At 37.8% G+C, this 25,458-nt stretch overlaps 7 non-coding genes across 7 annotated transcripts; all 7 read right to left on the bottom strand.

Annotated features, from left to right (window-relative positions):
- Positions 1-2,736: 2,736 nt before the first annotated feature.
- Positions 2,737-2,810, bottom strand: TRNAT-UGU (transfer RNA threonine (anticodon UGU)). The gene has a single exon. It is a non-coding gene; the product is annotated as a tRNA-Thr (tRNA).
- A 2,542-nt stretch (positions 2,811-5,352) lies between these two features.
- On the bottom strand, positions 5,353-5,426 carry TRNAT-UGU (transfer RNA threonine (anticodon UGU)). Its single transcript has one exon. It is a non-coding gene; the product is annotated as a tRNA-Thr (tRNA).
- Positions 5,427-7,095: 1,669 nt separating this feature from the next.
- Positions 7,096-7,169, bottom strand: TRNAT-UGU (transfer RNA threonine (anticodon UGU)). The gene has a single exon. It is a non-coding gene; the product is annotated as a tRNA-Thr (tRNA).
- A 3,407-nt stretch (positions 7,170-10,576) lies between these two features.
- On the bottom strand, positions 10,577-10,650 carry TRNAT-UGU (transfer RNA threonine (anticodon UGU)). The gene has a single exon. It is a non-coding gene; the product is annotated as a tRNA-Thr (tRNA).
- A 1,669-nt stretch (positions 10,651-12,319) lies between these two features.
- Positions 12,320-12,393, bottom strand: TRNAT-UGU (transfer RNA threonine (anticodon UGU)). Its single transcript has one exon. It is a non-coding gene; the product is annotated as a tRNA-Thr (tRNA).
- A 2,534-nt stretch (positions 12,394-14,927) lies between these two features.
- On the bottom strand, positions 14,928-15,001 carry TRNAT-UGU (transfer RNA threonine (anticodon UGU)). Its single transcript has one exon. It is a non-coding gene; the product is annotated as a tRNA-Thr (tRNA).
- Positions 15,002-17,535: 2,534 nt separating this feature from the next.
- Positions 17,536-17,609, bottom strand: TRNAT-UGU (transfer RNA threonine (anticodon UGU)). The gene has a single exon. It is a non-coding gene; the product is annotated as a tRNA-Thr (tRNA).
- Positions 17,610-25,458: the final 7,849 nt, after the last annotated feature.

Below are 25,458 nucleotides of genomic sequence, written 5' to 3'. Positions count from 1 at the left end.
TTATGCAGAAGAAACTCTAAATTTCACTATCAGTCGAGACGTAGCCATGGTAAGTTTGAGGTTGTACGTCAATGGAATTCCCATTTTTAAGATAGGAAGTTTGTTTCTGAGATGATGAAAACAACGCACTACTGAGATTCGAGCTCAGGATCTCCTGTTTACAATACAAGCGCTTTAACCAACTAAGCCACAGCACCACAAGCTTTCCATGTGAAATGCAGGGAACACATAAGAATTAATCGACCATTTCAAGTGGTTAACTTAGCGAAACAACATTGAGTTGAGTTGTATTCCATGCACAGCAAAAACGTGGAACAGGATTTCATATTCAGTCATGACAATTAAGAAACCAAGTAAATTATGAATAGCATTCATTCAACGACATTGACAATTTGCAGTATGCAATAGATTCTGGTTCAATGACAAGGCCTTATGTTTTGAAATTCTATAATTGAATGACCCATCTTTTAGCACAGCTTCAATTTGGGACTTGTTTTTCATCCAAGTTATGACACAGAATAGGCAGATTGAAGGAATGCCACAGCAGGGCCAAAAGGAGGAAAAATTAGGAAAGAATGAAAAGTTGGAATTAAAACCCTGAGGACTGGTTCATTTCTTATGCAGAAGAAATTCTTAAAATCACAATTGCATTATTAGTAGAGACGTAGCCACGGAAAATTTGAGTTATACGTCATTGAAATTCCCATTTCTTAGATAGGAAGTTTGTTTCTGAGATGAAAACAAGGTACTGCTGAGATTTGAACTCAGGGTCTCCTGTTTACAAGACAGGCACTTTAGACAACTAAGCCACAGCGCTACGTACTTACCACATGTATTAAAACCCTGAGCACTGGTTCATTTCTTATGCAGAAGAAACTCTAAATTTCACAATTGCACTATCAGTAGAGACGTAGCCATGGTAAGTTTGAGGTTGTATGTCAATGGAATTCCCATTTTTAAGATAGGAAGTTTGTTTCTGAGATGATGAAAACAAGGCACTGCTGAGATTCGAACTCAGGATCTCCTGTTTACAATACAGGCGCTTTAACCAACTAAGCCACAGCGCCACAAGCTTTCCACGTGAAACGCAGGGAACACATAAGAATCAATCGAACATTTCAAGTGGTTTACTTAGCGAAACAACATTGAGTTGAGTTGTATTCCATGCACAGCAAAAACGTGGAACAGGATTTCATATTCAGTCATGACAATTAAGAAACCAAGTAAATTATGAATAGCATTCATTCAACGACATTGACAATTTGCAGTATGCAATAGATTCTGGTTCAATGACAAGGCCTTATGTTTTGAAATTCTATAATTGAATGATCCATCTTTTAGCACAGCTTCAATTTGGGACTTGTTTTTCTTCCAAGTTATGACACAGAATAGGCAGATTGAAGGAATGCCACAGCAGGGCCAAAAGGAGGAAAAATTAGGAAAGATTGAAAAGTTGGAATTAAAACCCTGAGGACTGGTTCATTTCTTATGCAGAAGAAATTTTTTAAATCACAATTGCATTATTAGTAGAGACGTAGCCATGGAAAATTTGAATTATACGTCATTGAAATTCCCAATTCTTAGCTAGGAAGTTTGTTTCTGAGATGATGAAGACAAGGCACTGCTGAGATTTGAACTCAGGGTCTCCTGTTTACAAGACAGGCACTTTAGACAACTAAGCCACAGCGCTACGTACTTACCACATGTATTAAAACCCTGAGCACTGGTTCATTTCTTATGCAGAAGAAACTCTAAATTTCACAATTGCACTATCAGTAGAGACGTAGCCATGGTAAGTTTGAGGTTGTACGTCAATGGAATTCCCATTTTTAAGATAGGAAGTTTGTTTCTGAGATGATGAAAACAAGGCACTGCTGAAATTCGAACTCAGGATCTCCTGTTTACAAGACAGGCGCTTTAACCAACTAAGCCACAGCGCCACAATCTTTCCTCGTGAAATGCAGGGAACACATAAGAACCAATCGACCATTTCAAGTGGTTAACTTAGCGAAACAACATTGAGTTGAGTTGTATTCCATGCACAGCAAAAACGTGGAACAGGATTTCATATTCAGTCATGACAATTAAGAAACCAAGTAAATTATGAATAGCATTCATTCAACGACATTGACAATTTGCAGTATGCAATAGATTCTGGTTCAATGACAAGGCCTTATGTTTTGAAATTCTATAATTGAATGATTCATCTTTTAGCACAGCTTCAATTTGGGACTTGTTTTTCTTCCAAGTTATGACACAGAATAGGCAGATTGAAGGAATGCCACAGCAGGGCCAAAAGGAGGAAAAATTAGGAAAGATTGAAAAGTTGGAATTAAAACCCTGAGGACTGGTTCATTTCTTATGCAGAAGAAATTCTTAAAATCACAATTGCATTATTAGTAGAGACGTAGCCACGGAAAATTTGAGTTATACGTCATTGAAATTCCCATTTCTTAGATAGGAAGTTTGTTTCTGAGATGAAAACAAGGTACTGCTGAGATTTGAACTCAGGGTCTCCTGTTTACAAGACAGGCACTTTAGACAACTAAGCCACAGCGCTACGTACTTACCACATGTATTAAAACCCTGAGCACTGGTTCATTTCTTATGCAGAAGAAACTCTAAATTTCACAATTGCACTATCAGTATTGACGTAGCCATGGGAAGTTTGAGGTTGTACGTCAATGGAATTCCCATTTTTAAGATAGGAAGTTTGTTTCTGAGATGATGAAAACAAGGCACTGCTGAGATTCGAACTCAGGATCTCCTGTTTACAAGACAGGCGCTTTAACCAACTAAGCCACAGCGCCACAAAATTTCCACGTGAAATGCAGGGAACACATAAGAACCAATCGAACATTTCAAGTGGTTAACTTAGCGAAACAACATTGAGTTGAGTTGTATTCCATGCACAGCAAAAACGTGGAACAGGATTTCATATTCAGTCATGACAATTAAGAAACCAAGTAAATTATGAATAGCATTCATTCAACGACATTGACAATTTGCAGTATGCAATAGATTCTGGTTCAATGACAAGGCCTTATGTTTTGAAATTCTATAATTGAATGATCCATCTTTTAGCACAGCTTCAATGTGGGACTTGTTTTTCTTCCAAGTTATGACACAGAATAGGCAGATTGAAGGAATGCCACAGCAGGGCCAAAAGGAGGAAAAATTAGGAAAGATTGAAAAGTTGGAATTAAAACCCTGAGGACTGGTTCATTTCTTATGCAGAAGAAATTTTTTAAATCACAATTGCATTATTAGTAGAGACGTAGCCACGGAAAATTTGAGTTATACGTCATTGAAATTCCCAATTCTTAGCTAGGAAGTTTGTTTCTGAGATGATGAAGACAAGGCACTGCTGAGATTTGAACTCAGGGTCTCCTGTTTACAAGACAGGCACTTTAGACAACTAAGCCACAGCGCTACGTACTTACCACATGTATTAAAACCCTGAGAACTGGTTCATTTCTTATGCAGAAGAAACTCTAAATTTCACAATTGCACTATCAGTAGAGACGTAGCCATGGTAAGTTTGAGGTTGTATGTCAATGGAATTCCCATTTTTAAGATAGGAAGTTTGTTTCTGCGATGATGAAAACAAGGCACTGCTGAGATTCGAACTCAGGATCTCCTGTTTACAATACAGGCGCTTTAACCAACTAAGCCACAGCGCCACAAGCTTTCCACGTGAAACGCAGGGAACACATAAGAACCAATCGAACATTTCAAGTGGTTTACTTAGCGAAACAACATTGAGTTGAGTTGTATTCCATGCACAGCAAAAACGTGGAACAGGATTTCATATTCAGTCATGACAATTAAGAAACCAAGTAAATTATGAATAGCATTCATTCAACGACATTGACAATTTGCAGTATGCAATAGATTCTGGTTCAATGACAAGGCCTTATGTTTTGAAATTCTATAATTGAATGATCCATCTTTTAGCACAGCTTCAATTTGGGACTTGTTTTTCTTCCAAGTTATGACACAGAATAGGCAGATTGAAGGAATGCCACAGCAGGGCCAAAAGGAGGAAAAATTAGGAAAGATTGAAAAGTTGGAATTAAAACCCTGAGGACTGGTTCATTTCTTATGCAGAAGAAATTTTTTAAATCACAATTGCATTATTAGTAGAGACGTAGCCATGGAAAATTTGAATTATACGTCATTGAAATTCCCAATTCTTAGCTAGGAAGTTTGTTTCTGAGATGATGAAGACAAGGCACTGCTGAGATTTGAACTCAGGGTCTCCTGTTTACAAGACAGGCACTTTAGACAACTAAGCCACAGCGCTACGTACTTACCACATGTATTAAAACCCTGAGCACTGGTTCATTTCTTATGCAGAAGAAACTCTAAATATCACAATTGCACTATCAGTAGAGACGTAGCCATGGTAAGTTTGAGGTTGTACGTCAATGGAATTCCCATTTTTAAGATAGGAAGTTTGTTTCTGAGATGATGAAAACAACGCACTACTGAGATTCGAGCTCAGGATCTCCTGTTTACAATACAGGCGCTTTAACCAACTAAGCCACAGCACCACAAGCTTTCCATGTGAAATGCAGGGAACACATAAGAACCAATCGACCATTTCAAGTGGTTAACTTAGCGAAACAACATTGAGTTGAGTTGTATTCCATGCACAGCAAAAACGTGGAACAGGATTTCATATTCAGTCATGACAATTAAGAAACCAAGTAAATTATGAATAGCATTCATTCAACGACATTGACAATTTGCAGTATGCAATAGATTCTGGTTCAATGACAAGGCCTTATGTTTTGAAATTCTATAATTGAATGACCCATCTTTTAGCACAGCTTCAATTTGGGACTTGTTTTTCTTCCAAGTTATGACACAGAATAGGCAGATTGAAGGAATGCCACAGCAGGGCCAAAAGGAGGAAAAATTAGGAAAGAATGAAAAGTTGGAATTAAAACCCTGAGGACTGGTTCATTTCTTATGCAGAAGAAATTCTTAAAATCACAATTGCATTATTAGTAGAGACGTAGCCACGGAAAATTTGAGTTATACGTCATTGAAATTCCCATTTCTTAGATAGGAAGTTTGTTTCTGAGATGAAAACAAGGTACTGCTGAGATTTGAACTCAGGGTCTCCTGTTTACAAGACAGGCACTTTAGACAACTAAGCCACAGCGCTACGTACTTACCACATGTATTAAAACCCTGAGCACTGGTTCATTTCTTATGCAGAAGAAACTCTAAATTTCACAATTGCACTATCAGTATTGACGTAGCCATGGGAAGTTTGAGGTTGTACGTCAATGGAATTCCCATTTTTAAGATAGGAAGTTTGTTTCTGAGATGATGAAAACAAGGCACTGCTGAGATTCGAACTCAGGATCTCCTGTTTACAAGACAGGCGCTTTAACCAACTAAGCCACAGCGCCACAAAATTTCCACGTGAAATGCAGGGAACACATAAGAACCAATCGAACATTTCAAGTGGTTAACTTAGCGAAACAACATTGAGTTGAGTTGTATTCCATGCACAGCAAAAACGTGGAACAGGATTTCATATTCAGTCATGACAATTAAGAAACCAAGTAAATTATGAATAGCATTCATTCAACGACATTGACAATTTGCAGTATGCAATAGATTCTGGTTCAATGACAAGGCCTTATGTTTTGAAATTCTATAATTGAATGATCCATCTTTTAGCACAGCTTCAATTTGGGACTTGTTTTTCTTCCAAGTTATGACACAGAATAGGCAGATTGAAGGAATGCCACAGCAGGGCCAAAAGGAGGAAAAATTAGGAAAGATTGAAAAGTTGGAATTAAAACCCTGAGGACTGGTTCATTTCTTATGCAGAAGAAATTTTTTAAATCACAATTGCATTATTAGTAGAGACGTAGCCATGGAAAATTTGAATTATACGTCATTGAAATTCCCAATTCTTAGCTAGGAAGTTTGTTTCTGAGATGATGAAGACAAGGCACTGCTGAGATTTGAACTCAGGGTCTCCTGTTTACAAGACAGGCACTTTAGACAACTAAGCCACAGCGCTACGTACTTACCACATGTATTAAAACCCTGAGCACTGGTTCATTTCTTATGCAGAAGAAACTCTAAATATCACAATTGCACTATCAGTAGAGACGTAGCCATGGTAAGTTTGAGGTTGTACGTCAATGGAATTCCCATTTTTAAGATAGGAAGTTTGTTTCTGAGATGATGAAAACAACGCACTACTGAGATTCGAGCTCAGGATCTCCTGTTTACAATACAGGCGCTTTAACCAACTAAGCCACAGCACCACAAGCTTTCCATGTGAAATGCAGGGAACACATAAGAACCAATCGACCATTTCAAGTGGTTAACTTAGCGAAACAACATTGAGTTGAGTTGTATTCCATGCACAGCAAAAACGTGGAACAGGATTTCATATTCAGTCATGACAGTTAAGAAACCAAGTAAATTATGAATAGCATTCATTCAACGACATTGACAATTTGCAGTATGCAATAGATTCTGGTTCAATGACAAGGCCTTATGTTTTGAAATTCTATAATTGAATGACCCATCTTTTAGCACAGCTTCAATTTGGGACTTGTTTTTCTTCCAAGTTATGACACAGAATAGGCAGATTGAAGGAATGCCACAGCAGGGCCAAAAGGAGGAAAAATTAGGAAAGAATGAAAAGTTGGAATTAAAACCCTGAGGACTGGTTCATTTCTTATGCAGAAGAAATTCTTAAAATCACAATTGCATTATTAGTAGAGACGTAGCCACGGAAAATTTGAGTTATACGTCATTGAAATTCCCATTTCTTAGATAGGAAGTTTGTTTCTGAGATGAAAACAAGGTACTGCTGAGATTTGAACTCAGGGTCTCCTGTTTACAAGACAGGCACTTTAGACAACTAAGCCACAGCGCTACGTACTTACCACATGTATTAAAACCCTGAGCACTGGTTCATTTCTTATGCAGAAGAAACTCTAAATTTCACAATTGCACTATCAGTATTGACGTAGCCATGGGAAGTTTGAGGTTGTACGTCAATGGAATTCCCATTTTTAAGATAGGAAGTTTGTTTCTGAGATGATGAAAACAAGGCACTGCTGAGATTCGAACTCAGGATCTCCTGTTTACAAGACAGGCGCTTTAACCAACTAAGCCACAGCGCCACAAAATTTCCACGTGAAATGCAGGGAACACATAAGAACCAATCGAACATTTCAAGTGGTTAACTTAGCGAAACAACATTGAGTTGAGTTGTATTCCATGCACAGCAAAAACGTGGAACAGGATTTCATATTCAGTCATGACAATTAAGAAACCAAGTAAATTATGAATAGCATTCATTCAACGACATTGACAATTTGCAGTATGCAATAGATTCTGGTTCAATGACAAGGCCTTATGTTTTGAAATTCTATAATTGAATGATCCATCTTTTAGCACAGCTTCAATGTGGGACTTGTTTTTCTTCCAAGTTATGACACAGAATAGGCAGATTGAAGGAATGCCACAGCAGGGCCAAAAGGAGGAAAAATTAGGAAAGATTGAAAAGTTGGAATTAAAACCCTGAGGACTGGTTCATTTCTTATGCAGAAGAAATTTTTTAAATCACAATTGCATTATTAGTAGAGACGTAGCCACGGAAAATTTGAGTTATACGTCATTGAAATTCCCAATTCTTAGCTAGGAAGTTTGTTTCTGAGATGATGAAGACAAGGCACTGCTGAGATTTGAACTCAGGGTCCCCTGTTTACAAGACAGGCACTTTAGACAACTAAGCCACAGCGCTACGTACTTACCACATGTATTAAAACCCTGAGCACTGGTTCATTTCTTATGCAGAAGAAACTCTAAATTTCACTATCAGTAGAGACGTAGCCATGGTAAGTTTGAGCTTGTATGTCAATGGAATTCCCATTTTTAAGATAGGAAGTTTGTTTCTGAGATGATGAAAACAAGGCACTGCTGAGATTCGAACTCAGGATCTCCTGTTTACAATACAGGCGCTTTAACCAACTAAGCCACAGCGCCACAAGCTTTCCACGTGAAACGCAGGGAACACATAAGAACCAATCGAACATTTCAAGTGGTTTACTTAGCGAAACAACATTGAGTTGAGTTGTATTCCATGCACAGCAAAAACGTGGAACAGGATTTCATATTCAGTCATGACAATTAAGAAACCAAGTAAATTATGAATAGCATTCATTCAACGACATTGACAATTTGCAGTATGCAATAGATTCTGGTTCAATGACAAGGCCTTATGTTTTGAAATTCTATAATTGAATGATCCATCTTTTAGCACAGCTTCAATTTGGGACTTGTTTTTCTTCCAAGTTATGACACAGAATAGGCAGATTGAAGGAATGCCACAGCAGGGCCAAAAGGAGGAAAAATTAGGAAAGATTGAAAAGTTGGAATTAAAACCCTGAGGACTGGTTCATTTCTTATGCAGAAGAAATTTTTTAAATCACAATTGCATTATTAGTAGAGACGTAGCCATGGAAAATTTGAATTATACGTCATTGAAATTCCCAATTCTTAGCTAGGAAGTTTGTTTCTGAGATGATGAAGACAAGGCACTGCTGAGATTTGAACTCAGGGTCTCCTGTTTACAAGACAGGCACTTTAGACAACTAAGCCACAGCGCTACGTACTTACCACATGTATTAAAACCCTGAGCACTGGTTCATTTCTTATGCAGAAGAAACTCTAAATTTCACAATTGCACTATCAGTATTGACGTAGCCATGGGAAGTTTGAGGTTGTACGTCAATGGAATTCCCATTTTTAAGATAGGAAGTTTGTTTCTGAGATGATGAAAACAAGGCACTGCTGAGATTCGAACTCAGGATCTCCTGTTTACAATACAGGCGCTTTAACCAACTAAGCCACAGCGCCACAAGCTTTCCACGTGAAACGCAGGGAACACATAAGAACCAATCGAACATTTCAAGTGGTTTACTTAGCGAAACAACATTGAGTTGAGTTGTATTCCATGCACAGCAAAAACGTGGAACAGGATTTCATATTCAGTCATGACAATTAAGAAACCAAGTAAATTATGAATAGCATTCATTCAACGACATTGACAATTTGCAGTATGCAATAGATTCTGGTTCAATGACAAGGCCTTATGTTTTGAAATTCTATAATTGAATGATCCATCTTTTAGCACAGCTTCAATTTGGGACTTGTTTTTCTTCCAAGTTATGACACAGAATAGGCAGATTGAAGGAATGCCACAGCAGGGCCAAAAGGAGGAAAAATTAGGAAAGATTGAAAAGTTGGAATTAAAACCCTGAGGACTGGTTCGTTTCTTATGCAGAAGAAATTTTTTAAATCACAATTGCATTATTAGTAGAGACGTAGCCATGGAAAATTTGAATTATACGTCATTGAAATTCCCAATTCTTAGCTAGGAAGTTTGTTTCTGAGATGATGAAGACAAGGCACTGCTGAGATTTGAACTCAGGGTCTCCTGTTTACAAGACAGGCACTTTAGACAACTAAGCCACAGCGCTACGTACTTACCACATGTATTAAAACCCTGAGCACTGGTTCATTTCTTATGCAGAAGAAACTCTAAATTTCACAATTGCACTATCAGTAGAGACGTAGCCATGGTAAGTTTGAGGTTGTACGTCAATGGAATTCCCATTTTTAAGATAGGAAGTTTGTTTCTGAGATGATGAAAACAACGCACTACTGAGATTCGAGCTCAGGATCTCCTGTTTACAATACAGGCGCTTTAACCAACTAAGCCACAGCACCACAAGCTTTCCATGTGAAATGCAGGGAACACATAAGAACCAATCGACCATTTCAAGTGGTTAACTTAGCGAAACAACATTGAGTTGAGTTGTATTCCATGCACAGCAAAAACGTGGAACAGGATTTCATATTCAGTCATGACAATTAAGAAACCAAGTAAATTATGAATAGCATTCATTCAACGACATTGACAATTTGCAGTATGCAATAGATTCTGGTTCAATGACAAGGCCTTATGTTTTGAAATTCTATAATTGAATGACCCATCTTTTAGCACAGCTTCAATTTGGGACTTGTTTTTCTTCCAAGTTATGACACAGAATAGGCAGATTGAAGGAATGCCACAGCAGGGCCAAAAGGAGGAAAAATTAGGAAAGAATGAAAAGTTGGAATTAAAACCCTGAGGACTGGTTCATTTCTTATGCAGAAGAAATTCTTAAAATCACAATTGCATTATTAGTAGAGACGTAGCCACGGAAAATTTGAGTTATACGTCATTGAAATTCCCATTTCTTAGATAGGAAGTTTGTTTCTGAGATGAAAACAAGGTACTGCTGAGATTTGAACTCAGGGTCTCCTGTTTACAAGACAGGCACTTTAGACAACTAAGCCACAGCGCTACGTACTTACCACATGTATTAAAACCCTGAGCACTGGTTCATTTCTTATGCAGAAGAAACTCTAAATTTCACAATTGCACTATCAGTATTGACGTAGCCATGGGAAGTTTGAGGTTGTACGTCAATGGAATTCCCATTTTTAAGATAGGAAGTTTGTTTCTGAGATGATGAAAACAAGGCACTGCTGAGATTCGAACTCAGGATCTCCTGTTTACAAGACAGGCGCTTTAACCAACTAAGCCACAGCGCCACAAAATTTCCACGTGAAATGCAGGGAACACATAAGAACCAATCGAACATTTCAAGTGGTTAACTTAGCGAAACAACATTGAGTTGAGTTGTATTCCATGCACAGCAAAAACGTGGAACAGGATTTCATATTCAGTCATGACAATTAAGAAACCAAGTAAATTATGAATAGCATTCATTCAACGACATTGACAATTTGCAGTATGCAATAGATTCTGGTTCAATGACAAGGCCTTATGTTTTGAAATTCTATAATTGAATGATCCATCTTTTAGCACAGCTTCAATTTGGGACTTGTTTTTCTTCCAAGTTATGACACAGAATAGGCAGATTGAAGGAATGCCACAGCAGGGCCAAAAGGAGGAAAATTAGGAAAGATTGAAAAGTTGGAATTAAAACCCTGAGGACTGGTTCATTTCTTATGCAGAAGAAATTTTTTAAATCACAATTGCATTATTAGTAGAGACGTAGCCATGGAAAATTTGAATTATACGTCATTGAAATTCCCAATTCTTAGCTAGGAAGTTTGTTTCTGAGATGATGAAGACAAGGCACTGCTGAGATTTGAACTCAGGGTCTACCTGTTTACAAGACAGGCACTTTAGACAACTAAGCCACAGCGCTACGTACTTACCACATGTATTAAAACCCTGAGCACTGGTTCATTTCTTATGCAGAAGAAACTCTAAATATCACAATTGCACTATCAGTAGAGACGTAGCCATGGTAAGTTTGAGGTTGTACGTCAATGGAATTCCCATTTTTAAGATAGGAAGTTTGTTTCTGAGATGATGAAAACAACGCACTACTGAGATTCGAGCTCAGGATCTCCTGTTTACAATACAGGCGCTTTAACCAACTAAGCCACAGCACCACAAGCTTTCCATGTGAAATGCAGGGAACACATAAGAACCAATCGACCATTTCAAGTGGTTAACTTAGCGAAACAACATTGAGTTGAGTTGTATTCCATGCACAGCAAAAACGTGGAACAGGATTTCATATTCAGTCATGACAATTAAGAAACCAAGTAAATTATGAATAGCATTCATTCAACGACATTGACAATTTGCAGTATGCAATAGATTCTGGTTCAATGACAAGGCCTTATGTTTTGAAATTCTATAATTGAATGACCCATCTTTTAGCACAGCTTCAATTTGGGACTTGTTTTTCTTCCAAGTTATGACACAGAATAGGCAGATTGAAGGAATGCCACAGCAGGGCCAAAAGGAGGAAAAATTAGGAAAGAATGAAAAGTTGGAATTAAAACCCTGAGGACTGGTTCATTTCTTATGCAGAAGAAATTCTTAAAATCACAATTGCATTATTAGTAGAGACGTAGCCACGGAAAATTTGAGTTATACGTCATTGAAATTCCCATTTCTTAGATAGGAAGTTTGTTTCTGAGATGAAAACAAGGTACTGCTGAGATTTGAACTCAGGGTCTCCTGTTTACAAGACAGGCACTTTAGACAACTAAGCCACAGCGCTACGTACTTACCACATGTATTAAAACCCTGAGCACTGGTTCATTTCTTATGCAGAAGAAACTCTAAATTTCACAATTGCACTATCAGTATTGACGTAGCCATGGGAAGTTTGAGGTTGTACGTCAATGGAATTCCCATTTTTAAGATAGGAAGTTTGTTTCTGAGATGATGAAAACAAGGCACTGCTGAGATTCGAACTCAGGATCTCCTGTTTACAAGACAGGCGCTTTAACCAACTAAGCCACAGCGCCACAAAATTTCCACGTGAAATGCAGGGAACACATAAGAACCAATCGAACATTTCAAGTGGTTAACTTAGCGAAACAACATTGAGTTGAGTTGTATTCCATGCACAGCAAAAACGTGGAACAGGATTTCATATTCAGTCATGACAATTAAGAAACCAAGTAAATTATGAATAGCATTCATTCAACGACATTGACAATTTGCAGTATGCAATAGATTCTGGTTCAATGACAAGGCCTTATGTTTTGAAATTCTATAATTGAATGATCCATCTTTTAGCACAGCTTCAATGTGGGACTTGTTTTTCTTCCAAGTTATGACACAGAATAGGCAGATTGAAGGAATGCCACAGCAGGGCCAAAAGGAGGAAAAATTAGGAAAGATTGAAAAGTTGGAATTAAAACCCTGAGGACTGGTTCATTTCTTATGCAGAAGAAATTTTTTAAATCACAATTGCATTATTAGTAGAGACGTAGCCACGGAAAATTTGAGTTATACGTCATTGAAATTCCCAATTCTTAGCTAGGAAGTTTGTTTCTGAGATGATGAAGACAAGGCACTGCTGAGATTTGAACTCAGGGTCTCCTGTTTACAAGACAGGCACTTTAGACAACTAAGCCACAGCGCTATGTACTTACCACATGTATTAAAACCCTGAGCACTGGTTCATTTCTTATGCAGAAGAAACTCTAAATTTCACTATCAGTAGAGACGTAGCCATGGTAAGTTTGAGGTTGTATGTCAATGGAATTCCCATTTTTAAGATAGGAAGTTTGTTTCTGAGATGATGAAAACAAGGCACTGCTGAGATTCGAACTCAGGATCTCCTGTTTACAATACAGGCGCTTTAACCAACTAAGCCACAGCGCCACAAGCTTTCCACGTGAAACGCAGGGAACACATAAGAACCAATCGAACATTTCAAGTGGTTTACTTAGCGAAACAACATTGAGTTGAGTTGTATTCCATGCACAGCAAAAACGTGGAACAGGATTTCATATTCAGTCATGACAATTAAGAAACCAAGTAAATTATGAATAGCATTCATTCAACGACATTGACAATTTGCAGTATGCAATAGATTCTGGTTCAATGACAAGGCCTTATGTTTTGAAATTCTATAATTGAATGATCCATCTTTTAGCACAGCTTCAATTTGGGACTTGTTTTTCTTCCAAGTTATGACACAGAATAGGCAGATTGAAGGAATGCCACAGCAGGGCCAAAAGGAGGAAAAATTAGGAAAGATTGAAAAGTTGGAATTAAAACCCTGAGGACTGGTTCATTTCTTATGCAGAAGAAATTTTTTAAATCACAATTGCATTATTAGTAGAGACGTAGCCATGGAAAATTTGAATTATACGTCATTGAAATTCCCAATTCTTAGCTAGGAAGTTTGTTTCTGAGATGATGAAGACAAGGCACTGCTGAGATTTGAACTCAGGGTCTCCTGTTTACAAGACAGGCACTTTAGACAACTAAGCCACAGCGCTACGTACTTACCACATGTATTAAAACCCTGAGCACTGGTTCATTTCTTATGCAGAAGAAACTCTAAATTTCACAATTGCACTATCAGTAGAGACGTAGCCATGGTAAGTTTGAGGTTGTACGTCAATGGAATTCCCATTTTTAAGATAGGAAGTTTGTTTCTGAGATGATGAAAACAACGCACTACTGAGATTCGAGCTCAGGATCTCCTGTTTACAATACAGGCGCTTTAACCAACTAAGCCACAGCACCACAAGCTTTCCATGTGAAATGCAGGGAACACATAAGAACCAATCGACCATTTCAAGTGGTTAACTTAGCGAAACAACATTGAGTTGAGTTGTATTCCATGCACAGCAAAAACGTGGAACAGGATTTCATATTCAGTCATGACAATTAAGAAACCAAGTAAATTATGAATAGCATTCATTCAACGACATTGACAATTTGCAGTATGCAATAGATTCTGGTTCAATGACAAGGCCTTATGTTTTGAAATTCTATAATTGAATGACCCATCTTTTAGCACAGCTTCAATTTGGGACTTGTTTTTCTTCCAAGTTATGACACAGAATAGGCAGATTGAAGGAATGCCACAGCAGGGCCAAAAGGAGGAAAAATTAGGAAAGAATGAAAAGTTGGAATTAAAACCCTGAGGACTGGTTCATTTCTTATGCAGAAGAAATTCTTAAAATCACAATTGCATTATTAGTAGAGACGTAGCCACGGAAAATTTGAGTTATACGTCATTGAAATTCCCATTTCTTAGATAGGAAGTTTGTTTCTGAGATGAAAACAAGGTACTGCTGAGATTTGAACTCAGGGTCTCCTGTTTACAAGACAGGCACTTTAGACAACTAAGCCACAGCGCTACGTACTTACCACATGTATTAAAACCCTGAGCACTGGTTCATTTCTTATGCAGAAGAAACTCTAAATTTCACAATTGCACTATCAGTATTGACGTAGCCATGGGAAGTTTGAGGTTGTACGTCAATGGAATTCCCATTTTTAAGATAGGAAGTTTGTTTCTGAGATGATGAAAACAAGGCACTGCTGAGATTCGAACTCAGGATCTCCTGTTTACAAGACAGGCGCTTTAACCAACTAAGCCACAGCGCCACAAAATTTCCACGTGAAATGCAGGGAACACATAAGAACCAATCGAACATTTCAAGTGGTTAACTTAGCGAAACAACATTGAGTTGAGTTGTATTCCATGCACAGCAAAAACGTGGAACAGGATTTCATATTCAGTCATGACAATTAAGAAACCAAGTAAATTATGAATAGCATTCATTCAACGACATTGACAATTTGCAGTATGCAATAGATTCTGGTTCAATGACAAGGCCTTATGTTTTGAAATTCTATAATTGAATGATCCATCTTTTAGCACAGCTTCAATGTGGGACTTGTTTTTCTTCCAAGTTATGACACAGAATAGGCAGATTGAAGGAATGCCACAGCAGGGCCAAAAGGAGGAAAAATTAGGAAAGATTGAAAAGTTGGAATTAAAACCCTGAGGACTGGTTCATTTCTTATGCAGAAGAAATTTTTTAAATCACAATTGCATTATTAGTAGAGACGTAGCCACGGAAAATTTGAGTTATACGTCATTGAAATTCCCAATTCTTAGCTAGGAAGTTTGTTTCTGAGATGATGAAGACAAGGCACTGCTGAGATTTGAACTCAGGGTCTCCTGTTTACAAGACAGGCACTTTAGACAACTAAGCCACAGCGCTATGTACTTACCACATGTATTAAAACCCTGAGCACTGGTTCATTTCTTATGCAGAAGAAACTCTAAATTTCACTATCAGTAGAGACGTAGCCATGGTAAGTTTGAGGTTGTATGTCAATGGAATTCCCATTTTTAAGATAGGAAGTTTGTTTCTGAGATGATGAAAACAAGGCACTGCTGAGATTCGAACTCAGGATCTCCTGTTTACAATACAGGCGCTTTAACCAACTAAGCCACAGCGCCACAAGCTTTCCACGTGAAATGCAGGGAACACATAAGAACCAATCGAACATTTCAAGTGGTTTACTTAGCGAAACAACATTGAGTTGAGTTGTATTCCATGCACAGCAAAAACGTGGAACAGGATTTCATATTCAGTCATGACAATTAAGAAACCAAGTAAATTATGAATAGCATTCATTCAACGACATTGACAATTTGCAGTATGCAATAGATTCTGGTTCAATGACAAGGCCTTATGTTTTGAAATTCTATAATTGAATGATCCATCTTTTAGCACAGCTTCAATTTGGGACTTGTTTTTCTTCCAAGTTATGACACAGAATAGGCAGATTGAAGGAATGCCACAGCAGGGCCAAAAGGAGGAAAAATTAGGAAAGATTGAAAAGTTGGAATTAAAACCCTGAGGACTGGTTCATTTCTTATGCAGAAGAAATTTTTTAAATCACAATTGCATTATTAGTAGAGACGTAGCCATGGAAAATTTGAATTATACGTCATTGAAATTCCCAATTCTTAGCTAGGAAGTTTGTTTCTGAGATGATGAAGACAAGGCACTGCTGAGATTTGAACTCAGGGTCTCCTGTTTACAAGACAGGCACTTTAGACAACTAAGCCACAGCGCTACGTACTTACCACATGTATTAAAACCCTGAGCACTGGTTCATTTCTTATGCAGAAGAAACTCTAAATTTCACAATTGCACTATCAGTAGAGACGTAGCCATGGTAAGTTTGAGGTTGTACGTCAATGGAATTCCCATTTTTAAGATAGGAAGTTTGTTTCTGAGATGATGAAAACAACGCACTACTGAGATTCGAGCTCAGGATCTCCTGTTTACAATACAGGCGCTTTAACCAACTAAGCCACAGCACCACAAGCTTTCCATGTGAAATGCAGGGAACACATAAGAACCAATCGACCATTTCAAGTGGTTAACTTAGCGAAACAACATTGAGTTGAGTTGTATTCCATGCACAGCAAAAACGTGGAACAGGATTTCATATTCAGTCATGACAATTAAGAAACCAAGTAAATTATGAATAGCATTCATTCAACGACATTGACAATTTGCAGTATGCAATAGATTCTGGTTCAATGACAAGGCCTTATGTTTTGAAATTCTATAATTGAATGACCCATCTTTTAGCACAGCTTCAATTTGGGACTTGTTTTTCTTCCAAGTTATGACACAGAATAGGCAGATTGAAGGAATGCCACAGCAGGGCCAAAAGGAGGAAAAATTAGGAAAGAATGAAAAGTTGGAATTAAAACCCTGAGGACTGGTTCATTTCTTATGCAGAAGAAATTCTTAAAATCACAATTGCATTATTAGTAGAGACGTAGCCACGGAAAATTTGAGTTATACGTCATTGAAATTCCCATTTCTTAGATAGGAAGTTTGTTTCTGAGATGAAAACAAGGTACTGCTGAGATTTGAACTCAGGGTCTCCTGTTTACAAGACAGGCACTTTAGACAACTAAGCCACAGCGCTACGTACTTACCACATGTATTAAAACCCTGAGCACTGGTTCATTTCTTATGCAGAAGAAACTCTAAATTTCACAATTGCACTATCAGTATTGACGTAGCCATGGGAAGTTTGAGGTTGTACGTCAATGGAATTCCCATTTTTAAGATAGGAAGTTTGTTTCTGAGATGATGAAAACAAGGCACTGCTGAGATTCGAACTCAGGATCTCCTGTTTACAAGACAGGCGCTTTAACCAACTAAGCCACAGCGCCACAAAATTTCCACGTGAAATGCAGGGAACACATAAGAACCAATCGAACATTTCAAGTGCTTAACTTAGCGAAACAACATTGAGTTGAGTTGTATTCCATGCACAGCAAAAACGTGGAACAGGATTTCATATTCAGTCATGACAATTAAGAAACCAAGTAAATTATGAATAGCATTCATTCAACGACATTGACAATTTGCAGTATGCAATAGATTCTGGTTCAATGACAAGGCCTTATGTTTTGAAATTCTATAATTGAATGATCCATCTTTTAGCACAGCTTCAATGTGGGACTTGTTTTTCTTCCAAGTTATGACACAGAATAGGCAGATTGAAGGAATGCCACAGCAGGGCCAAAAGGAGGAAAAATTAGGAAAGATTGAAAAGTTGGAATTAAAACCCTGAGGACTGGTTCATTTCTTATGCAGAAGAAATTTTTTAAATCACAATTGCATTATTAGTAGAGACGTAGCCACGGAAAATTTGAGTTATACGTCATTGAAATTCCCAATTCTTAGCTAGGAAGTTTGTTTCTGAGATGATGAAGACAAGGCACTGCTGAGATTTGAACTCAGGGTCTCCTGTTTACAAGACAGGCACTTTAGACAACTAAGCCACAGCGCTACGTACTTACCACATGTATTAAAACCCTGAGCACTGGTTCATTTCTTATGCAGAAGAAACTCTAAATTTCACAATTGCACTATCAGTAGAGACGTAGCCATGGTAAGTTTGAGGTTGTATGTCAATGGAATTCCCATTTTTAAGATAGGAAGTTTGTTTCTGAGATGATGAAAACAAGGCACTGCTGAGATTCGAACTCAGGATCTCCTGTTTACAATACAGGCGCTTTAACCAACTAAGCCACAGCGCCACAAGCTTTCCACGTGAAACGCAGGGAACACATAAGAACCAATCGAACATTTCAAGTGGTTTACTTAGCGAAACAACATTGAGTTGAGTTGTATTCCATGCACAGCAAAAACGTGGAACAGGATTTCATATTCAGTCATGACAATTAAGAAACCAAGTAAATTATGAATAGCATTCATTCAACGACATTGACAATTTGCAGTATGCAATAGATTCTGGTTCAATGACAAGGCCTTATGTTTTGAAATTCTATAATTGAATGATCCATCTTTTAGCACAGCTTCAATTTGGGACTTGTTTTTCTTCCAAGTTATGACACAGAATAGGCAGATTGAAGGAATGCCACAGCAGGGCCAAAAGGAGGAAAAATTAGGAAAGATTGAAAAGTTGGAATTAAAACCCTGAGGACTGGTTCATTTCTTATGCAGAAGAAATTTTTTAAATCACAATTGCATTATTAGTAGAGACGTAGCCATGGAAAATTTGAATTATACGTCATTGAAATTCCCAATTCTTAGCTAGGAAGTTTGTTTCTGAGATGATGAAGACAAGGCACTGCTGAGATTTGAACTCAGGGTCTCCTGTTTACAAGACAGGCACTTTAGACAACTAAGCCACAGCGCTACGTACTTACCACATGTATTAAAACCCTGAGCACTGGTTCATTTCTTATGCAGAAGAAACTCTAAATTTCACAATTGCACTATCAGTAGAGACGTAGCCATGGTAAGTTTGAGGTTGTACGTCAATGGAATTCCCATTTTTAAGATAGGAAGTTTGTTTCTGAGATGATGAAAACAACGCACTACTGAGATTCGAGCTCAGGATCTCCTGTTTACAATACAGGCGCTTTAACCAACTAAGCCACAGCACCACAAGCTTTCCATGTGAAATGCAGGGAACACATAAGAACCAATCGACCATTTCAAGTGGTTAACTTAGCGAAACAACATTGAGTTGAGTTGTATTCCATGCACAGCAAAAACGTGGAACAGGATTTCATATTCAGTCATGACAATTAAGAAACCAAGTAAATTATGAATAGCATTCATTCAACGACATTGACAATTTGCAGTATGCAATAGATTCTGGTTCAATGACAAGGCCTTATGTTTTGAAATTCTATAATTGAATGACCCATCTTTTAGCACAGCTTCAATTTGGGACTTGTTTTTCTTCCAAGTTATGACACAGAATAGGCAGATTGAAGGAATGCCACAGCAGGGCCAAAAGGAGGAAAAATTAGGAAAGAATGAAAAGTTGGAATTAAAACCCTGAGGACTGGTTCATTTCTTATGCAGAAGAAATTCTTAAAATCACAATTGCATTATTAGTAGAGACGTAGCCACGGAAAATTTGAGTTATACGTCATTGAAATTCCCATTTCTTAGATAGGAAGTTTGTTTCTGAGATGAAAACAAGGTACTGCTGAGATTTGAACTCAGGGTCTCCTGTTTACAAGACAGGCACTTTAGACAACTAAGCCACAGCGCTACGTACTTACCACATGTATTAAAACCCTGAGCACTGGTTCATTTCTTATGCAGAAGAAACTCTAAATTTCACAATTGCACTATCAGTAGAGACGTAGCCATGGTAAGTTTGAGGTTGTATGTCAATGGAATTCCCATTTTTAAGATAGGAAGTTTGTTTCTGAGATGATGAAAACAAGGCACTGCTGAGATTCGAACTCAGGATCTCCTGTTTACAATACAGGCGCTTTAACCAACTAAGCCACAGCGCCACAAGCTTTCCACGTGAAACGCAGGGAACACATAAGAACCAATCGAACATTTCAAGTGGTTTACTTAGCGAAACAACATTGAGTTGAGTTGTATTCCATGCACAGCAAAAACGTGGAACAGGATTTCATATTCAGTCATGACAATTAAGAAACCAAGTAAATTATGAATAGCATTCATTCAACGACATTGACAATTTGCAGTATGCAATAGATTCTGGTTCAATGACAAGGCCTTATGTTTTGAAATTCTATAATTGAATGATCCATCTTTTAGCACAGCTTCAATTTGGGACTTGTTTTTCTTCCAAGTTATGACACAGAATAGGCAGATTGAAGGAATGCCACAGCAGGGCCAAAAGGAGGAAAAATTAGGAAAGATTGAAAAGTTGGAATTAAAACCCTGAGGACTGGTTCATTTCTTATGCAGAAGAAATTTTTTAAATCACAATTGCATTATTAGTAGAGACGTAGCCATGGAAAATTTGAATTATACGTCATTGAAATTCCCAATTCTTAGCTAGGAAGTTTGTTTCTGAGATGATGAAGACAAGGCACTGCTGAGATTTGAACTCAGGGTCTCCTGTTTACAAGACAGGCACTTTAGACAACTAAGCCACAGCGCTACGTACTTACCACATGTATTAAAACCCTGAGCACTGGTTCATTTCTTATGCAGAAGAAACTCTAAATTTCACAATTGCACTATCAGAAGAGACGTAGCCATGGTAAGTTTGAGGTTGTACGTCAATGGAATTCCCATTTTTAAGATAGGAAGTTTGTTTCTGAGATGATGAAAACAACGCACTACTGAGATTCGAGCTCAGGATCTCCTGTTTACAATACAGGCGCTTTAACCAACTAAGCCACAGCACCACAAGCTTTCCATGTGAAATGCAGGGAACACATAAGAACCAATCGACCATTTCAAGTGGTTAACTTAGCGAAACAACATTGAGTTGAGTTGTATTCCATGCACCTCAAAAACGTGGAACAGGATTTCATATTCAGTCATGACAATTAAGAAACCAAGTAAATTATGAATAGCATTCATTCAACGACATTGACAATTTGCAGTATGCAATAGATTCTGGTTCAATGACAAGGCCTTATGTTTTGAAATTCTATAATTGAATGACCCATCTTTTAGCACAGCTTCAATTTGGGACTTGTTTTTCTTCCAAGTTATGACACAGAATAGGCAGATTGAAGGAATGCCACAGCAGGGCCAAAAGGAGGAAAAATTAGGAAAGAATGAAAAGTTGGAATTAAAACCCTGAGGACTGGTTCATTTCTTATGCAGAAGAAATTCTTAAAATCACAATTGCATTATTAGTAGAGACGTAGCCACGGAAAATTTGAGTTATACGTCATTGAAATTCCCATTTCTTAGATAGGAAGTTTGTTTCTGAGATGAAAACAAGGTACTGCTGAGATTTGAACTCAGGGTCTCCTGTTTACAAGACAGGCACTTTAGACAACTAAGCCACAGCGCTACGTACTTACCACATGTATTAAAACCCTGAGCACTGGTTCATTTCTTATGCAGAAGAAACTCTAAATTTCACAATTGCACTATCAGTAGAGACGTAGCTATGGTAAGTTTGAGGTTGTACGTCAATGGAATTCCCATTTTTAAGATAGGAAGTTTGTTTCTGAGATGATGAAAACAAGGTACTGCTGAAATTCGAACTCAGGATCTCCTGTTTACAAGACAGGCGCTTTAACCAACTAAGCCACAGCGCCACAATCTTTCCTCGTGAAATGCAGGGAACACATAAGAACCAATCGAACATTTCAAGTGGTTAACTTAGCGAAACAACATTGAGTTAAGTTGTATTCCATGCACAGCAAAAACGTGGAACAGGATTTCATTTTCAGTCATGACAATTAAGAAACCAAGTAAATTATGAATAGCATTCATTCAACGACATTGACAATTTGCAGTATGCAATAGATTCTGGTTCAATGACAAGGCCTTATGTTTTGAAATTCTATAATTGAATGATCCATCTTTTAGCACAGCTTCAATTTGGGACTTGTTTTTCTTCCAAGTTATGACACAGAATAGGCAGATTGAAGGAATGCCACAGCAGGGCCAAAAGGAGGAAAAATTAGGAAAGATTGAAAAGTTGGAATTAAAACCCTGAGGACTGGTTCATTTCTTATGCAGAAGAAATTTTTTAAATCACAATTGCATTATTAGTAGAGACGTAGCCATGGAAAATTTGAATTATACGTCATTGAAATTCCCAATTCTTAGCTAGGAAGTTTGTTTCTGAGATGATGAAGACAAGGCACTGCTGAGATTTGAACTCAGGGTCTCCTGTTTACAAGACAGGCACTTTAGACAACTAAGCCACAGCGCTACGTACTTACCACATGTATTAAAACCCTGAGCACTGGTTCATTTCTTATGCAGAAGAAACTCTAAATTTCACAATTGCACTATCAGTAGAGACGTAGCCATGGTAAGTTTGAGGTTGTACGTCAATGGAATTCCCATTTTTAAGATAGGAAGTTTGTTTCTGAGATGATGAAAACAACGCACTACTGAGATTCGAGCTCAGGATCTCCTGTTTACAATACAGGCGCTTTAACCAACTAAGCCACAGCACTACAAGCTTTCCATGTGAAATGCAGGGAACACATAAGAACCAATCGACCATTTCAAGTGGTTAACTTAGCGAAACAACATTGAGTTGAGTTGTATTCCATGCACAGCAAAAACGTGGAACAGGATTTCATATTCAGTCATGACAATTAAGAAACCAAGTAAATTATGAATAGCATTCATTCAACGACATTGACAATTTGCAGTATGCAATAGATTCTGGTTCAATGACAAGGCCTTATGTTTTGAAATTCTATAATTGAATGACCCATCTTTTAGCACAGCTTCAATTTGGGACTTGTTTTTCTTCCAAGTTATGACACAGAATAGGCAGATTGAAGGAATGCCACAGCAGGGCCAAAAGGAGGAAAAATTAGGAAAGAATGAAAAGTTGGAATTAAAACCCTGAGGACTGGTTCATTTCTTATGCAGAAGAAATTCTTAAAATCACAATTGCATTATTAGTAGAGACGTAGCCACGGAAAATTTGAGTTATACGTCATTGAAATTCCCATTTCTTAGATAGGAAGTTTGTTTCTGAGATGAAAACAAGGTACTGCTGAGATTTGAACTCAGGGTCTCCTGTTTACAAGACAGGCACTTTAGACAACTAAGCCACAGCGCTACGTACTTACCACATGTATTAAAACCCTGAGCACTGGTTCATTTCTTATGCAGAAGAAACTCTAAATTTCACAATTGCACTATCAGTAGAGACGTAGCCATGGTAAGTTTGAGGTTGTACGTCAATGGAATTCCCATTTTTAAGATAGGAAGTTTGTTTCTGAGATGATGAAAACAAGGCACTGCTGAAATTCGAACTCAGGATCTCCTGTTTACAAGACAGGCGCTTTAACCAACTAAGCCACAGCGCCACAATCTTTCCTCGTGAAATGCAGGGAACACATAAGAACCAATCGAACATTTCAAGTGGTTAACTTAGCGAAACAACATTGAGATGAGTTGTATTCCATGCACAGCAAAAACGTGGAACAGGATTTCATTTTCAGTCATGACAATTAAGAAACCAAGTAAATTATGAATAGCATTCATTCAACGACATTGACAATTTGCAGTATGCAATAGATTCTGGTTCAATGACAAGGCCTTATGTTTTGAAATTCTATAATTGAATGATCCATCTTTTAGCACAGCTTCAATGTGGGACTTGTTTTTCTTCCAAGTTATGACACAGAATAGGCAGATTGAAGGAATGCCACAGCAGGGCCAAAAGGAGGAAAAATTAGGAAAGATTGAAAGGTTGGAATTAAAACCCTGAGGACTGGTTCATTTCTTATGCAGAAGAAATTTTTTAAATCACAATTGCATTATTAGTAGAGACGTAGCCACGGAAAATTTGAGTTATACGTCATTGAAATTCCCAATTCTTAGCTAGGAAGTTTGTTTCTGAGATGATGAAGACAAGGCACTGCTGAGATTTGAACTCAGGGTCTCCTGTTTACAAGACAGGCACTTTAGACAACTAAGCCACAGCGCTACGTACTTACCACATGTATTAAAACCCTGAGCACTGGTTCATTTCTTATGCAGAAGAAACTCTAAATTTCACAAATGCACTATCAGTAGAGACGTAGCCATGGTAAGTTTGAGGTTGTACGTCAATGGAATTCCCATTTTCAAGATAGGAAGTTTGTTTCTGAGATGATGAAAACAAGGCACTACTGAGATTCGAACTCAGGATCTCCTGTTTACAATACAGGTGCTTTAACCAACTAAGCCACAGCACCACAAGCTTTCCATGTGAAATGCAGGGAACACATAAGAACCAATCGACCATTTCAAGTGGTTAACTTAGCGAAACAACATTGAGTTGAGTTGTATTCCATGCACAGCAAAAACGTGGAACAGGATTTCATATTCAGTCATGACAATTAAGAAACCAAGTAAATTATGAATAGCATTCATTCAACGACATTGACAATTTGCAGTATGCAATAGATTCTGGTTCAATGACAAGGCCTTATGTTTTGAAATTCTTTAATTGAATGATTCATCTTTTAGCACAGCTTCAATTTGGGACTTGTTTTTCTTCCAAGTTATGACACAGAATAGGCAGATTGAAGGAATGCCACAGCAGGGCCAAAAGGAGGAAAAATTAGGAAAGATTGAAAAGTTGGAATTAAAACCCTGAGGACTGGTTCATTTCTTATGCAGAAGAAATTCTTAAAATCACAATTGCATTATTAGTAGAGACGTAGCCACGGAAAATTTGAGTTATACGTCATTGAAATTCCCATTTCTTAGATAGGAAGTTTGTTTCTGAGATGAAAACAAGGTACTGCTGAGATTTGAACTCAGGGTCTCCTGTTTACAAGACAGGCACTTTAGACAACTAAGCCACAGCGCTACGTACTTACCACATGTATTAAAACCCTGAGCACTGGTTCATTTCTTATGCAGAAGAAACTCTAAATTTCACAATTGCACTATCAGTAGAGACGTAGCCATGGTAAGTTTGAGGTTGTATGTCAATGGAATTCCCATTTTTAAGATAGGAAGTTTGTTTCTGAGATGATGAAAACAAGGCACTGCTGAGATTCGAACTCAGGATCTCCTGTTTACAATACAGGCGCTTTAACCAACTAAGCCACAGCGCCACAA

This window comes from Ranitomeya imitator, chromosome 7 (genome assembly GCF_032444005.1).
Source record: "Ranitomeya imitator isolate aRanImi1 chromosome 7, aRanImi1.pri, whole genome shotgun sequence".
Taxonomy (NCBI): domain Eukaryota; kingdom Metazoa; phylum Chordata; class Amphibia; order Anura; family Dendrobatidae; genus Ranitomeya; species Ranitomeya imitator.
Note: the sequence above shows the minus strand (reverse complement) of the source record. Positions and strands in the feature narration are given on the sequence as shown.